General features: G+C 38.1%; 1 protein-coding gene across 1 annotated transcript in view; it reads left to right on the plus strand.

Annotated features, from left to right (window-relative positions):
• Positions 1-15831, plus strand: part of KREMEN1 (kringle containing transmembrane protein 1) — a gene marked incomplete at its 5' end in the record, with an annotated part of 62418 nt that overhangs the window by 842 nt on the left and 45745 nt on the right. The gene's annotated exons all lie outside the window — the stretch shown is intronic.

A 15831-nucleotide genomic window follows, 5' to 3' on the forward strand; every position in this document is an offset into this window, starting at 1 on the left:
CTGCTTTGAAATTCCTCATGACTCAGGTGCCAGCCCAGCTTGGAGACTGGAAGAAAGTAAGGAGTAATGGGAAATTTCGCTCTACAGAGCTTAGGGTGCTTATCCTGAGGGTGCAATGCAGAATCCTGATTCCCAGGTAGCCCCACACTTTTAATAAGGCCACGCTGCTCCTCAGGCCAAGGCCAGGTCTTCCCCTAGGTGGGGCCCTGGATCAGGATGGAAGCTGGGACTTTGCTTAGCTTCCATACACACCCTTCCTTGCAGCAGAACTCTTTCCAAGTTGAAGAGCAGGCAAGAGGGTGTTATCTGGCCCAGTTACATTTCTCTGCAAGTTGTTTGGGTGTTGAGAATTGGGCATTAGTGAAAAAGATGGGAAGATTTCATTACTGGTTTGCCCAAGTAGGAAGACCTGCCTCTAGGTTCTCTGCCCAAAGTCACAAACTGTGATGCTGGAAAGAGGATTTTGCTGCGGAAAGAAAACTCAGTATTGCTTTGTTTACTTACCAGCTTGGATTAGTGAAAAGAAAGGACTTGGTGTTGTCACTTACTTTGGGCCATGCCTTCAGCTTCTGAGCTTCACTTTTGTTATCTGTAAAGGAGGGAAAATGATAACTCCCTTACAGGGTGTTGTGAAAATTAAATAATATACTGCAGGTAACACCCACATATAGAAGGCAGTCAATAAACATATTTTAATAATACTTTTTATAGTGCTTCATAGTTCACCAAGTGGTAGACACCTCATTTGCCCTGGGAATGCTCTGAGCTTCCAGTCTGATTAATCCCTGTAAAAGGCAAAGCTTGGCTTTAGATCAGTAGAAGGGAGATCTCCAAGTGTTGTAAACCTTAGGTTCAGAAATTGGTTTTTGAGTGATCAGTGGTGTTTTAGGGGACTCCTGCAAAAACTTCTGCATAAGTTTGATCATTTCTACTGTTTGCCGTATGTAAAGAATGAAGGAGGGACTTTCTGAGAGCCAGGATATGTCAACATAACTGTAACCTAGTAACCCCTTAGCACCACTTTGCCATCTGTGTGGTCAGGATTTCATGTTCTACAGAGAGAGAGGTACTGGTGGAAATAAACTGGTTCCCCTTCTGGAAAGGGCAGAGTAATAGCTCTGAAAAGTGTTAAGTGAGCCAACTCTGTGCTTACACTTGTTAAAAGGTGGTGTCCTTTCCTCAGGCACTTTTGCTTTGCAAGGAAGGATCAAATGCAGCAGCTCTTATGTAATGTGAACCTCAAACCTTGGTATACTTTTATTTGGGAGTCTGAGGTAGGGACAAATAAATAACCATTGTGAAATAATTCATAATAAGTGGCCCAAGTTCCCATTTCATTGAGCCTCAGCAGCTCTTTTTTCTACTATACTGGTACATCAGTGCTTTTGTGACGTTTCCTCTTTAGTTCCAGAAGCAGTTTTAGGGAGATATCCCGTGGTCTTGAGCATCACATCCTGCCTTGAGCCTACCCACTAGTATTTTTTAAATCCTTTCTAAAATCCTTTCCAATAAAAAACACGTTTTAGTCTGAGGATATGCCAAAGTTGCCATTTTATATTTTTTGATACTGTAATTTTCTCTAGAATTTTGTGGATGGAAAAAATTATTTCAATACTTATATTCTGTACAATTTTATAATATTTAAATTACTGGTGGTTTGCATTTTTGAATGCTGACTTTATAAAAACAGTTAGCTCATTCCCCATCAATGCTACTTCTAATTACAGTGTGTAGCCAACCCCAAATGATCTCTCTTTCCATTCTGTGAGATTCTCTCCCTTCCTTCACAACTGATAAAGAGGAAGATAGAGGTTAATGGAGGAATCTAGACTCCCTTTTCAAGGAGGAAGGCAGCCAGGGCCATCCGGCTGATGGGCTCTTCGAAGTGGATGTCTATCTGGAATTTACTGACCTGCAGAGGAGAGCCAAGAGGTAGAAAGAGCAGAGGAGGCTGAATGGTCTTCAGTTATTTGAGTTTTCTACTGAAAGCAAACTACCTGCTTGGGCATTTCACTACATTTAAATATCAGGTGTGCATCAACAGCTTTTCAACTCAGGTTACATTTCCTGTGAACAGCCTTTTGTAGTTGATGTTCATTCTCCTCTAACTCCTCATCTAGAATTCGTCCCATTAGTCAGTAATATGTCTTGCTATAAAACCTGTGAGTTCAGTTAAGAGTGAGAGCATCATACTGTACAGAGAGCCCTTTCCCTCTTCTAAGGTTAATAGAATTACTTGTATGCAACATAAGGGCTGAGAGGAGTGAAATGGACCTACATGCATACCAGTTACTTTTATGCTTTGAGTATTTTAAGAAACACAAAACTGTCAAAACTGATCTGGTATCAAAGAACCCTGTTTCTTTGGCAAAAATTTGGTTTGAGATATGCAATGAGACCCTTTATAAATCTTATTGCAAAAAGAAGTTCCATTTAGGCTTATTACTAATAAACAGCAAGTTGATGCACTTATTATAGATATTATTAATACACTCACTTATGATTTAGTATAGTTAGATCAACAGCAATAAATAATGAAGCTAAAATATACTGCTTTAAATAGCTTCATAATACAGATTAGAGATGTTTGGTGATGGGCAGTATACCAGCTTTAGTTTAGAATTTTTGAGCATTATAATGCCATCTGAGGCTCTAGGACAGGTGTTGGCAAATATTTTTTGTAAACGGCTAGACTAAATAATTTGGGCTTTGTGGCTCTGTTGCAATTACTCATTTCTGACTATGTAGGGCAAAAGCAGACAAAGACAAAATGTAAGTGAATCAGCGTGACTGTGTTCCAATAAAACTTTATGGACACTGAAATTCGAATTACATGCAATTTTTATATGTCACACAATATTGTTCTTATGATTGTTTTCAACCATTTAAAAATTTAAAAACCACTCTTAGCTCATGGGCTGTACTAAAACAGACAGGGGTCCAGATTTGGCCCACACACTATACTTTGCTAAGTCCTGCTCTAGGTCTATATGTATTAACTTTTTCCAGCATTCCCTGGAAGCGGGACAAGGAGGCTTGATTTTGGTGAATAAATGAACCTTTTACCTTTTACTATTAACTAACTTTAAGAGACATCTGGGAGAAATGGTTAAAATTGTAAATTTTATGTTATATATATTTTACCACAATTTTAAAAAAAGATACATGTGGGGGGAAGTGCATGCACATACATTTAACTCTTTAATAAGACTTTAAAAAATGCTTTAAAAAGAAATTTAGTATGGTTCAGTGTGTACTATATAAAGAAAATAGTGCCTGCCTTGGAATTGGCCCATGGTTTGTTCAGCTATGCAGATGTTGCTTGGAACAAACCGTTGAGAGATCTGTTTCTCAGAGGAAAGCCTAGGCAGCAGGTGGCACCAGCCCTGAGAATTAGAAAAAGAGCCAGGAAAAAAAACAAACTTCTATCAGCCCTGAGAATTAGAAAAAGAGCCAGGAAAAAAACAAACTTCTATCATTTTCCGAAATAGTTGAATTTTATTTCCTTGGTTCTATTGTCATTTTAAAAGTGGCCTTTAAAAAACAACAATGTGCTTAGCATGGCTGATTATTTTGTTTTAATTAAAACATTTTTGAAAAAACAAAATTAAACATTTAAACATACCAAGATGATTGTGTTTGTACTGTGGAACAGTTAATGCAAAACACTTGAGTGAGGCCGGAAGTTTGGATCTGTAGCTTTTGTCTGAGGTTTTGCCTCCTGAATAAGGATAACAGAGGAGGAAGTAAATGTGTCCCTTGAAAAACCTACCTCTGAAGGTTCTGAAGTGAGATCTCCTCAAGCCCCTGATGCCACTTGGCAGGTTAGTTCCTGGCTAATTTACTGTGCGGTCCCTGAATGGGTGAGAGCAATGACTGACATTCTTTGAGAATCCAGCTGGAACCTGCAAATATTAGTCTGGAGGAGCAGCCCAAGGTCACTCTGTTTTTCCCTCTCTGTTGTCTTCAGTGTCTTCCTGTCAAGATGGCAGTGCTTCATCTGACCTCACCTCTGAGATATTATCCTGGATTCAGACTGAACAGGGGAAGGGAAGAGGCCATTGTACAAATGTCAGAAGGGTATTCATATTACTCAGAAAATAGCCACTCTACAGAAACTTGCCTTCTCCTCCTCTAAAGAGGTCTCCCTCTCGCCCCTTTTTAAATCTTCTTTCTAGGTAAACATCTCCCTAGCCTGAACTTGCACCAGATTGAAGAGGAATGAATCTGGGTGCTAGGAAGCACCTGGCAGACAAGAGTTTAGGCACCTCACATACAAGTTTGCTTCTCTCCCTCCCAGTTATAACAGGACCCTCTCGGGGCTGCCTCTCTGCTGGGCCCAGCTTCTAGTTTCTCTTGCCACTGATTTAATCCCTGGCAAGTAACCAAAGCATTAAACTTTTATTGTTCAATTTACCACAAGGGTAGGGCCTTGCTTCTAGTGGGCTGAAGAGGCTGCATCCTCTTCCAAACCCGAGTGTCACACCACATTAGCAACTTCAGATTCTGAGGGCTGGATTTCTTTCAATTTGGTTAGATTCTTGGTTAGAACCAGAACAGTATACTCACACTTAAAGTCTGAAGGCTAGCAAATAGTGAAAACAGCATAGGCAACTTTTAAAGATGATTCAAAATGGTTGCAGCATCAGCATATACAACTCACTCTACATGGTTTTACATACCTTCTAAACAGATATGTTAAATGGCTGTCCATGTTCCTTGATATCCTAAAGTGAGATGAAAACATGAGGACCAAGTAATTCTCTTCTAGACTATTAGGGCTTGTTAACCGATGCCATCACAGTATGTAAATTACTTGCTGCTGTTCAATCTATAAAAATTCATCTTCAAAGAAAATTATTGGGCTGGTAAAAATATTTTTAATAATGACCACAGAAGCCATATTTGTTTTTCTTTGATGTTCTTCCGAAGACCCTTCTGGTTTTAATCAGATTGTTCCCACATAAAATACAGTGGAAATCTACAATAATAAAATTCCTATTCCTATTTCTATGGGGAAATAAACAGGATGGGGACTGTCCTTTTAAGGGGTTTTCCCCTTCCCTTTCCCCAGACTCAAAGCCTCTATTACTGGTGGGTGTTTTGGCATCAGTTAAGGGCCTTCAATCCTTCCCTCCCTCCATGTTTTGCTCTTTCATTAAAGTGTTTCTGTTGTCTAATTATATCCTTTCAATCAAATTAGAGACTGCAGCATCTGGTGAGGGCCGTAACTGCTGCCATCTGCACCTCGTATATACAGGCCTTTACAGCTGAGAATCACTCAACTTCCAAATGGCAGGAAGAGATTTGGAAAAAGTTTAGTTGGAAGGGAGGTTAACTTAAAAGAAACGTCTTCAAAGGCTGGGTGTGACGTCCTGCTTGCCGTGATGTGCGCACTGCCATGCAGAGCTTCTTTGGCAGGGCTCACCAAAGAGTCTTCTGTAGAGCTTCTTGAAGATGAGCTTCTGATTGTTTTAGCTGAAATGTCTAGGCCTTCTCATCCTTGTTAGGGGCTTGAAGAGGCCCCAGGCAAGCTGAAAATTTCCTCCTTGGGAAGAATCTTTTGTTATATGACCACTGGTTAATGAATATGACACTTTCTGTTTATTTGACCATTTCTTCTAATTTAGTGGTTTCAACTGGAGATTTTGCCTTCAGGGGACATTTGCAATATCTAGAGAAATTTTTAATTGTCACAACTCAGGATAGGGTGGGGTGTGCCATTGATATCTAGTGGGTAGTGGCCAGGGATACTGCTAAACATCCTAGAATGCACAGGACAGCCCCACCACAAAGAATTATCCAGCCCCAAAATATCAATAGTGCTGAGGCTGAGAAACTCTGTCCTAATCGTATTTTATTCTTTTGTTCTTCTCTTCACTGTGGCCCAAGAGTAGGCAACTCTCATCAACATCTTTTTTTCACTCTTAAGTAGATTTGATTCTTCATTATCTATATTAAGCTCGTTAAGCATTTTTGTGAAAAGTGTTTCAGAAACCTTAATGATGTAAGGAGCTCTGTAATTCACTGTATGTTTCCATTCTCTCTAGACTAAGATTGCCAGATTAAATACAGGACACTCAGTTAAATTTGAATTTCAGATAAACAATGAATCATTTTTTATATGTGTGTCTCATGCAGTGTTTGGGAATGCTTATCTTAAAAAATGATTTGTGTTTTCATATGCTAAATCTGGCAACCCTACTCTAGATCCATGAAACATTACATGAAACTTTAAACCTCTGACTGTCAAACTGTTGGCCATCATCTTCCCTTATTGCTCTGGGTGTCTAGAAATGACGGCACTGCTTGTTCCTGTTTATGAGTCAGTGCTACAATGAGTCTTCTGCCCAAAACTGCCTTTCTGTCCAGAACTTCTGAAACTTGTCAATAGAGTCATATTTTTATCTTGGGACCATCTAACAATAGCTTATCAAATGCCTACTATATGTCCAACATCTCTTGTGCCAATTCATGGAAGACTCCAAAGTTGCCACTTTGGCTTTTTACTTTAAAGGTTGGCTCTAAAGATATGCTGTCTACCTGTCAGGCTACTCAAGAACTCTTGTATTATTAGACAATCTCATATCAACCAAGAGAAGCTGAGCAGCCCAGAGCCTGGCTTCCATGGAGCACTGGCTGCCCTCCAGAACTCCATTATTGGGGAAATTTCTTACCATCTGAAATTTAAAATAGCACACAGGCAATACTGATGAAACTTGTCCAGAAGCTGGATTATATCAGTTTATTTACTCTCCTTTAAGACTGAGAGCTTCAGACAGTGTGAAATAGGGTTGCTCAAGAGGTGGTGAGACAAATTGTAGATTTCAGCCAGGTGTCTCCTTCTCAAAGCAAACTCAGAATGTAAAAATGTATATTCATTACATAGGGGGGTGATTGTTCCCTATTACAAGTGGCTTCATCATAGGTTTTTATGTTTGTTTGTTTGTTTGTTTGTTTTTTAAATACCAGATTCCCCTAGTTTGAATAGGAAGTATTTGATTTCAAATGCTTGATTTATGTAAACTTCCCTGGAATTTCTCATAAGTCATTGCTAGGTAAGTCATGATTGCTAGCCTAGAGGCATAAAATTTGTAAGGAAAACCAGGGCACTCTGAGTATGTCTATAATGGTTTTTGGATTTCCCGCTCCCCACACCCCACCCCACCTGCTTCCTTCATTAAATAAACATTTGCCAGGCACGTTCTGTGTGGTCTGTAGTTGAGTATAGGGATATGAGTGAGATGCTCAAGAAACTCACAGGTTAGTGGAAGCAGGGGCAGGTGCTTCTTGAGCAATTACGGTTTAAGGTGATCAAGTCTTAAAAGAGCTGTGGCAGCAGGCACTGTGAGACTTGTTTTAGAACCCCTGGTGTCTATAGAATAGTTCTGACTGTTCTAGACCCTGAGCTTTCAAATAGCGCTTCATCTTTTGTCCAGTTTTTTATTTTCTTTAGAGTTGACTTATAATTCACTAAGTTATTGTCCATCGGAGAACTGGACTTTGAGCTTTAAAACATCTGTGCTTCTCATTTCTTTACGTGAAAACTCTTTCTAGTGTGAATTTTTTTTCAAGATCAAAGTAGATCTATTTATACTCAAATATTATATATCGAGAGAGATACCATCACCAAAGTAAGATACAAAATGTTCTGGTGCTATTAGCAGTAAAATCCATGGTTAATGAAATTCATTAGTTAGGGTTCTGCTGAGTCCATTCTTTAACTGAGGCTTGGCCTAATCTCGCTGTATATGTTATAGAGCTACATTCTTTCTCAAAAACTATCTTTTGGTCTTCTGTTTGATGACTGTATGTGTTTATAATATCCATTTAAATTCCTCAAGCACTACTGCATATTCATGGTGATTATTCCTGGCAAAAACACATGTACTTCACAACAACTACTACGACATGTTTCCTAGTGGGTCCTGCCTAGGGTAGGAGTGGAGCATATTTCAAGATGAGAGCCAGATGGGAAAAGAGTGGTATCAAAGCAGCACTGCCTTCTGGGCCATGTCTGCCTTAATAATTATATACTTTTCAAATTGTTATATAACAAATAATAAGGGCCCCTCTCCGAAATGTTTTCACGGTCTTCTGATTTTAAACCTCTGGTTACTTTTGGTTCAGTTTTTCTTGGACTAGTCTTTTAAGCAATTAAATATTTCATCTGTCAATAGAGATGACTAAACTGGAGATTCAAATAGATAGTCTTCAAGTCCCCTTTTAAAAGTATAAATTCTTTAGTTAAAATAACTTTGAGAGGCATGGTCTTTTTTTCTGTTACTCTTTTTAAAGACACTATTTTCTTGAATGAAAAGGAAGATCTAAAAGATATTTTAATGAAAAAACTACCGGTAACTTAAAAATTGCAGTGATTATTTTTGTGGTAATTCTACTTTGGGCAAAAGAACACCTTGTTCTATGGTTGTTTGAACTGTTAATATGTACTCCAAAAACATGATACATGAATGTCTATCTTGATTTTAGATGACTGAATTTATGACTGATTGAGTTTGTTTATAGTTCTTGAAAATAAACTAAGGTAGACTAATTGTAAAACAACATGTTAGTAACTATTTTCAAGAAATCCTTTAAAACATTTTCATTATGGGAAATTTAGAACATATACAAAATTAGAAGCGTGTAAGGAAATATCATGTATCCATCTCCTAACTCCATAATTATCTACCATGGCCAATTTTATTTCATTTGTACCACCTTCATTCCCCCAACTAGATTATTTTGTAACAAATCTCAGATATCATATCATCTCATCCGTAAATATTTCAGTATATATCCCCAAATGATAAAAACTCTTTTCAAAAACATAGTAACAGTAGTACTATTATTACCATTATTACATCTAGAAAAAATAAGAATGCCTTAATATCATCAACTATCCAGTCCATAATCAGTTTTCAAATTTCCTTGATTATCTCATCACTATTTTACCATTCAAATCAAGACCTAATAAGCAAGGTACGTTTAGGTGATGTATCTCTTGAGTCTCTGTTAACCTATAGATTTCCCCTCTTTTTCTTTTTTCCTTGCAATTTATTTGTTGATGATGTAGTTTCTTTTAGGTAAAAACAGTGCTTAAGTGCCTCTTCAGAGGGAGGGCCCACATGGGAAGTGAGTTATTTTTTTCCGTAGAATTCTCACTTCCATTAGAGAAAGTGAATTAGAGAATTTTAAGCCTGGAAGAGATTTTGAGCCATCAGTCCTTTCCTGTCACATGACCCAGACTTTTGAACCTCAATTCTATTTAGAATCTATTAGAATCTTGAAATTAAAGTTTAGACTGAAGAGACATTGAGATAATCTGACTCAAATATCCTTATTTCACAGGTGAAGAAACTGAGGCCTAAAGTGTCCGGGTAATTTGCTCAAACTTAGCAAATCAGTGTCACAGTGTCAACTACTCAAATGGTGTCATTTCCTTTTCCAGTAATTCTCAATATGCACTATGTGTATAGAGGACCGCACCCTTCACCCCGCCCCCCCGCAAAATCACCCACTAAACGCTCCTCTCCCTCACGAACTGATAACCTTCCTCTGTATAATCATGGGAATCACTGCTTTTGGGGAGCCATGATTAAAGACAAGAGAGTATCTTATCATAGCCTCAGCCATGCTGGGGCGAGAAAAGGTTGGGTACCACTGCCTTCTAAGGGCCATGTGCCTCTCTTCTATGGGATTCCACATAATTGGAATAAGCACTTCTTCAGTGTTTTTGAATGTCTGAGGGCAAAAGGCGATTTTGTCCAGGAGCATAGGCTTTGAAGATGTACCCACAAGTTCCCACTGGACACCAGTCTGTACTGGAAACCCAACAGAGCAGCACATGTGTTGTGCAAACATTTGACAACACTGTCATGTTGTCCTCTAAATATTAAAAGAAGCTTTTTCTACGTAAGATTATATTTCTATAATCTACCTACCTACCAAATTTTAGAGACATCTTTAAAAGAAGATATTCTCACTGGAAAATGTTTTTTGCTATCTTATTTTAAGATGCCATAATTGAATTTAATGTATATTTAGTTATGTTCATTCCAAACCGGCTAAAACCAGCCAAATTCTTCCAACATATGACCAGTAGAGATTCTGAGTGGTCCTGTAGGGGACAGAGACTTTCACAAACACATAAAGAGAACCAACTAGCAATTCTACCAGAAAACTAGGAGTATTCTAGACCCAATATGAGAAAAATGTCCTATTTCTCAACAATGTGGTTTTGAACAAATAGTGTAATTAGGAATGACCTGGTTATAGAGCTTTATTGAGAACATAGTCTCAACTTTAATAAACCTTACCAAGGAATAGAATATCTTTTAGATTAGCTGCTATTATCCTACTGTTATCTCATATATGTCAAGTTTTAATTATTTTAAAAGAATAGTTCATTATAGTTTAAAACATGAACTTTAAAAATGCAGTACATGCACATGCTAGCAGAGTTAAATTGTCTGGGACTCTGTTAGCTTGGCATTTTCCTCACTTATAATAAGAACAAATATTGAATTATGTGATTTCAGTACACGTGTAAACAGAGATGTGTTTCATCACATTTACAGTAGAAATTTTGATGAAGAAAAACCTTATTTGCTTCATTATACCTTTTTTCCTTACCTCTTATTCATTGAATGCTAATGTTCAACACAAGGTTTAAACTAAACCATACATATTTTTTCTATCCTGATGGTAGCCTGACAACTTTAAGCAGAATTGTAGCGGGATGAGATGCCTATCTACTAATTTTATATTGCCTTTTACAGCTATTTATTTTTGTGGACCAGAATAAACTATATGGTGATGATGGTTAAAATACTTTCAAATTTATAATAGTTTGATTACTTTTAAAACTTTAGAATTACATAATAATAATTTAACGGGTACCTGCTGTGTGCTAGGCACTTTACTTACACATCCTCCAATTCTTCCAGTTGCTGAGCTGTGGTTAATTTAATCCACCGTAGAATATGTGAAGAAACTGAGGCTCAGAGAGGTTAGTTGAGTGCCTATAGTTGTAAACCACAAAGCTGAGGTCTGACTCCAGTCCCTAACACATGATTTCCTTACTGTACCACATTGTTGCTAGAAGTTTTCCATGTATAAAAGTATTTGATTTAAACTACTTTATAACCCTTGAAATTAAATACTCCATCCTATAAAGTTCCATGTTGTAGATATCACTTGTTCAGTGGGTCTTCAACTTAGAGTGAATGGATCTTGGGACTGCATAGAAGGGCTTCTAGGGCTCCCTAAACTCTTCTGAAATTGTAAAATGTTGTGTATGTGATATTTGTCTGGAGGATGGGTCTTTACCCAATCCTCCAAGAGGTCTGTGTGTATACTTAAAATAATTAGGACTCCTTATCTAGTAAACCCCAGTCATTTCAGAGATAAAGACACTTGGCATTGCAAAAAGGATATTCTGTGCACAAAGGCAGCAGAGAGCAGCTAAGTCGGGGCCAGAGCAGAGGAGAGCTCTCACTCATCAGTGTTCTTCCCTGACCATGACTTTCCTGTCCTGGCAGAGAGGTGATGCTAACCTCAGCTGTCAGACAGCCATATTAGTGTGAGTCCAGACCTCTTTGACTACTCTATAACCATTATCCCTTAACTGTGTATAAGCTGCAACCCTCTATTCCAGTATGTGCAATTTATAAACTGTTAAAAGAGTGTTGTAAACTGTTGAAACTAATACTAAAATAAAATGCTAAAAAAAAAAAAAAAGATTGCCCATTAAATCATTAGGTAGACTGACTTTGTGAATTGTAATGTGGAAAATATATTTGGATATATTTCTAGGTCTTCTGCAGGCCATGCATCTAAATTAATTGAAGAAATCTTCAAATAATTTTACATACAGCATTGTGAGTATGTGGAATTTGAAGTATAGATATCAAAGTTTAGAATATTTAAGCCATCAAGTTTATCAGTCTTTTCTTTATACCCAGCCCTTCTAAATTCCAAGCATGATGAATAGCAACAGTTTTGTAAGAAAAAACTTGAGCTAGCTTTCATTAGCCATGAAGGAGTATGGAGCTTTGACCCAAATGTAGTCTTTGCCCTCAGATCTTATTATCAGGGGAATGACCTCAAGGCCATCATACAGTAGCAAGTCCTACAGAAAACAGTTGGTTTGCACAAAACCGTTTGCTCAAGATTCTCAACCAGGAATTTGTATACCTTAAATGTGATTGCACTTATCTCAGAATTTTAATAAAATTAGCATCTCCAATTTTTATTTTTTGATTTTTAATTAAATTTTATTTTTTACTGACTATATTCCCTATGCTGTACTCTACATCCCTGTGGCTATTTTTTAATTACTGATTTGTACTTCTTCATTCCTTTACCTTTTCACTCAGTCCCCCAAACCCCCTCCCCTTCTGGCAATCACCAATTTGTTCTCTGTATCTGTGATTCTGTTTTCGTTTAGTTTGTTCATTTCTTTAGATTCTGCATATAAGAAATCATATGGTATTTATCCTTCTCTGTCTCACTTATTTCACTCAGCATAATACCCTCTAGGTGCATCCATATCATTGCAATGGTAAGATTTCATTTTTTTTAATGGCTGAGTAATATTCCATTGTATACATGTACCATAACTTCTTTATCCAATCATCTACTGATGGACCCTTAGGTGCTTTTATATCTCGGCTGTTGTGAATGGCACTGCTGTGAACATAAGAGTGCATAGATCTTTACAAACTAATATTTTGGTTTTCTTTGGATAAATACCAGAAATGCAATTGCTGGGTCAAAAGGTAGTTCTATTATTAATTTTTTGAGTAACTTCTGAACTGTTTTCCACAGTGACTGTACAAATTTGCAGTCCCACCTACAGTGTACTAAGATTTCCTTTTTTCCACATCCTTGCCAATACTTGTTTTTTGATTTATTGATAGCCAGTCTGACAGGCGTGAGGTGATATCGCATTGTGGTTTTAATTTATATTTCTCCAATGATTGCGCATCTTTTCATATGTCTATTGGCCATCTGTATGTCCTCTTTGGAGAAATGTCTATTCAGGTCCTCTGCCCATTTTTTAATTAGATTGTTTGTTTTGTTGTTGTTGAGTTGTATGAATTCTTTATAAATGTGGGATATTAACCCCTTGTCAGATGTATCATAGGCAAATATCATCTCTCATTAACTAGGCTGGCTTTTCATTTTGTTAATGGTTTTCTTGCTGTGCAAAAGCTTTTTAATTTGATGTAGCCCCATTTGTTTATTTTTTCTTTTGTTTCCTTGTCCTAGGTGAAAAATTACTAATAGCATTATCAGAGAGTTTACTGCCTATGTTTTCTTCTAGAAGTTTCATGGTTTGGGGTCCTACATTTAAGTCTTTGATCCATTTTGAGTTTATTCTTGCGTATGGTATAAGAAGGTGGTCCAGATGTAAGCATCTCCAATTTTTAAAAGAAATGCCATCTGCCATACTTTGGAGGAGTTTGGCGATGGGGAAAAAGATAAGGAGTTACCAGCTTGGAAAAGTATAATTAATCCTCAAAGTGCTTTGATGCCAGCCTTGGAAGTTTTTACAAAGGAATTTTTCTATTTTATTACTAAATTTCTGTCAGGCTTATATTTAACTTAAAGGCTATTTTCATTAAGTCCCCAAAACAAAAGATTTGGATGGAGAGATAGGGTCAAACAGAGATGAATTCTGTGAAGTAATTGAGATCTAGCCAGAGGACAGGGAGGAAATAAGGTTCCTCAGTTTTCACAGTTCATTATTCCTTCCTTCTCGAAACACTTTCTCCTTTGACTTGCAAGGCCCACACACTTTCTTATTTTTTATCTTACTTTCTCAGTCATCATTGCCAAGCCTTCTGCTTTCCAAGCCTGAAATGTCAGAGGGTCCCAGGGCTAAGCCCCAGATGCCTTCTCTCTTCACAGGCTTGTAATCCTGTTCTTTCTACACATAAATGCTGTGATCACCACATTTCTAGCTCTAGCAATGGCCTCTGACCTCAACTCCAGGCTTATCTAGCAAGCTGTTTACTCTGTATCTCCATTCATCTTTTTCAAAGATGTCTCCAGCTTAACTAGTTCAAAACCAAACCCTCTATTCCACTCCAAAATACTCTGCCCCTCGTGGGTCCTCCCCATTATAGTAAATGGCGTCACCACTCACCCAGTTGCTCGGGCCCAAATCTCTGTTGTTGTACCTGATTCCTCTTTCTTTTAGACCCTGTATTCAAACCCCCAGCTTCAGAAGACATCTGAAATTCAGCTACCAGCCTGGTCCAGGCCATTCTTCTTCCTAGCCCATCTTTTGCAGTAACCACCTAACTGGTTGCCTTTCTACAGTTCTTCATCCACCCAGCGGCTAGACAGTTCTATTAAAAGATAAGTCAGGTTGTGTCATTTCTCTGCTCAAAACCTTCCAATGGCTTCCTCTCACATTTAGAACAAAAGCCAAAATCTAATTCATGTAACCTTCAAGATCTCACATATCCTGGCCTTTCCTGCCTCCTCCTCCTCTTCATTTCCCACCCTCCCTTTCGCAGGCACTTGCCCTACTCCAGTCAGATTAGGGCAGCTGCCTTATAGTTCTTCAAGCCTGCCAACCACGTTGCCGCTTGCAGGGGTTTTGCATTTGCTGTGCCCTCTACCATTAACGCTCTTACCACATCATTTACATGGTTTGCTTCCTCCCTTCCTTTACATCTTTGCTCAAATATTTCCCCCTTTTCAGGCTTTTCCTGACTCATACTATCCAAAGGAGAATCCCCACCATTCGATTTCCATCCCCTTATTTCATTTTTCCTTACAGCACTTCTCACTATCTGATGTTAATTTTGATTGGTTTATTATGAGCATGTCTCCTGTTAGCATGTAAGCTCCATGAGTGCAGTGTTCATCACTGTAGACCCAGTGCTGTGAACAGTGTGAGGCACATAGTAAGTATTGAATAAATAATTTTCGAATGAATTAATGAATATCGTAGACATTAGATCTATTTCTCTTGCTTATTCTCTTTCATTGAATGCATAAATATACAGCTGGCCATGTGATATGTTATTTTTTATTGGTTTAAGCCACTCCTTACCTATCTAAGCCAAAGCTTATGTCATTTTCACAGCAGTAGAAACTAAGGGAGGCAAGGTCCTCATTACCTCACACCACACCCTAGTGTTCTGATGAAATCAAGATGCACACATAACTTTAATCTTGAATACCGAAGTTTGTCTTTCTTGCATTTTTCCACAGTTGACCTGTACTGGGCAAGACTGTTCAAAAAGTAATCATAACTGCCTCAGTTTCCCTAGCGTAACTGAGAAGAAGATTGGGTCTGGGAGAAACAGACAAGCAAACAGGCCTGCACTGTCCCATTTCCTGTCTCAGTTGCCACCTCATTCCCATTCATGAGAACTGACACTTGTGTGGATGGCTGCCACATTCTTTTGTGTTACAAATCAAATCATCTGAGCCTCTGGGAACACTGACCCCACCACCCTACAGGTGGCTGTGTACTGCTAAGGCCTGCACTTCTGGCTCCTGGGTAACTTCTTAACCACTTTTCATAGGAGAAAAAGATGTAATAACACATAGCAATTAAAATCCTAATGACTGGCAAAAATTTGCTTGATGTACTTAGAATCATCGAGTCTAGTGTTTCCTAAACCTGACTACTTAACAGAATCACCTAGGTAGATTTTTAGAAATAACAGATTCCCAGATCCCTCTCTAACCCTGGGGTTGTGAAAGGGCTTTAGTGTGGTATACACACCCACATACACAGTCTCTCTCTCCCCACCCCCCTCTTGCTCTCTCTAGCAGATCATATATAATCTTAGTGATAATAAG

This window comes from Pteropus alecto, unplaced genomic scaffold (genome assembly GCF_000325575.1).
Source record: "Pteropus alecto unplaced genomic scaffold, ASM32557v1 scaffold190, whole genome shotgun sequence".
NCBI lineage: Eukaryota > Metazoa > Chordata > Mammalia > Chiroptera > Pteropodidae > Pteropus > Pteropus alecto.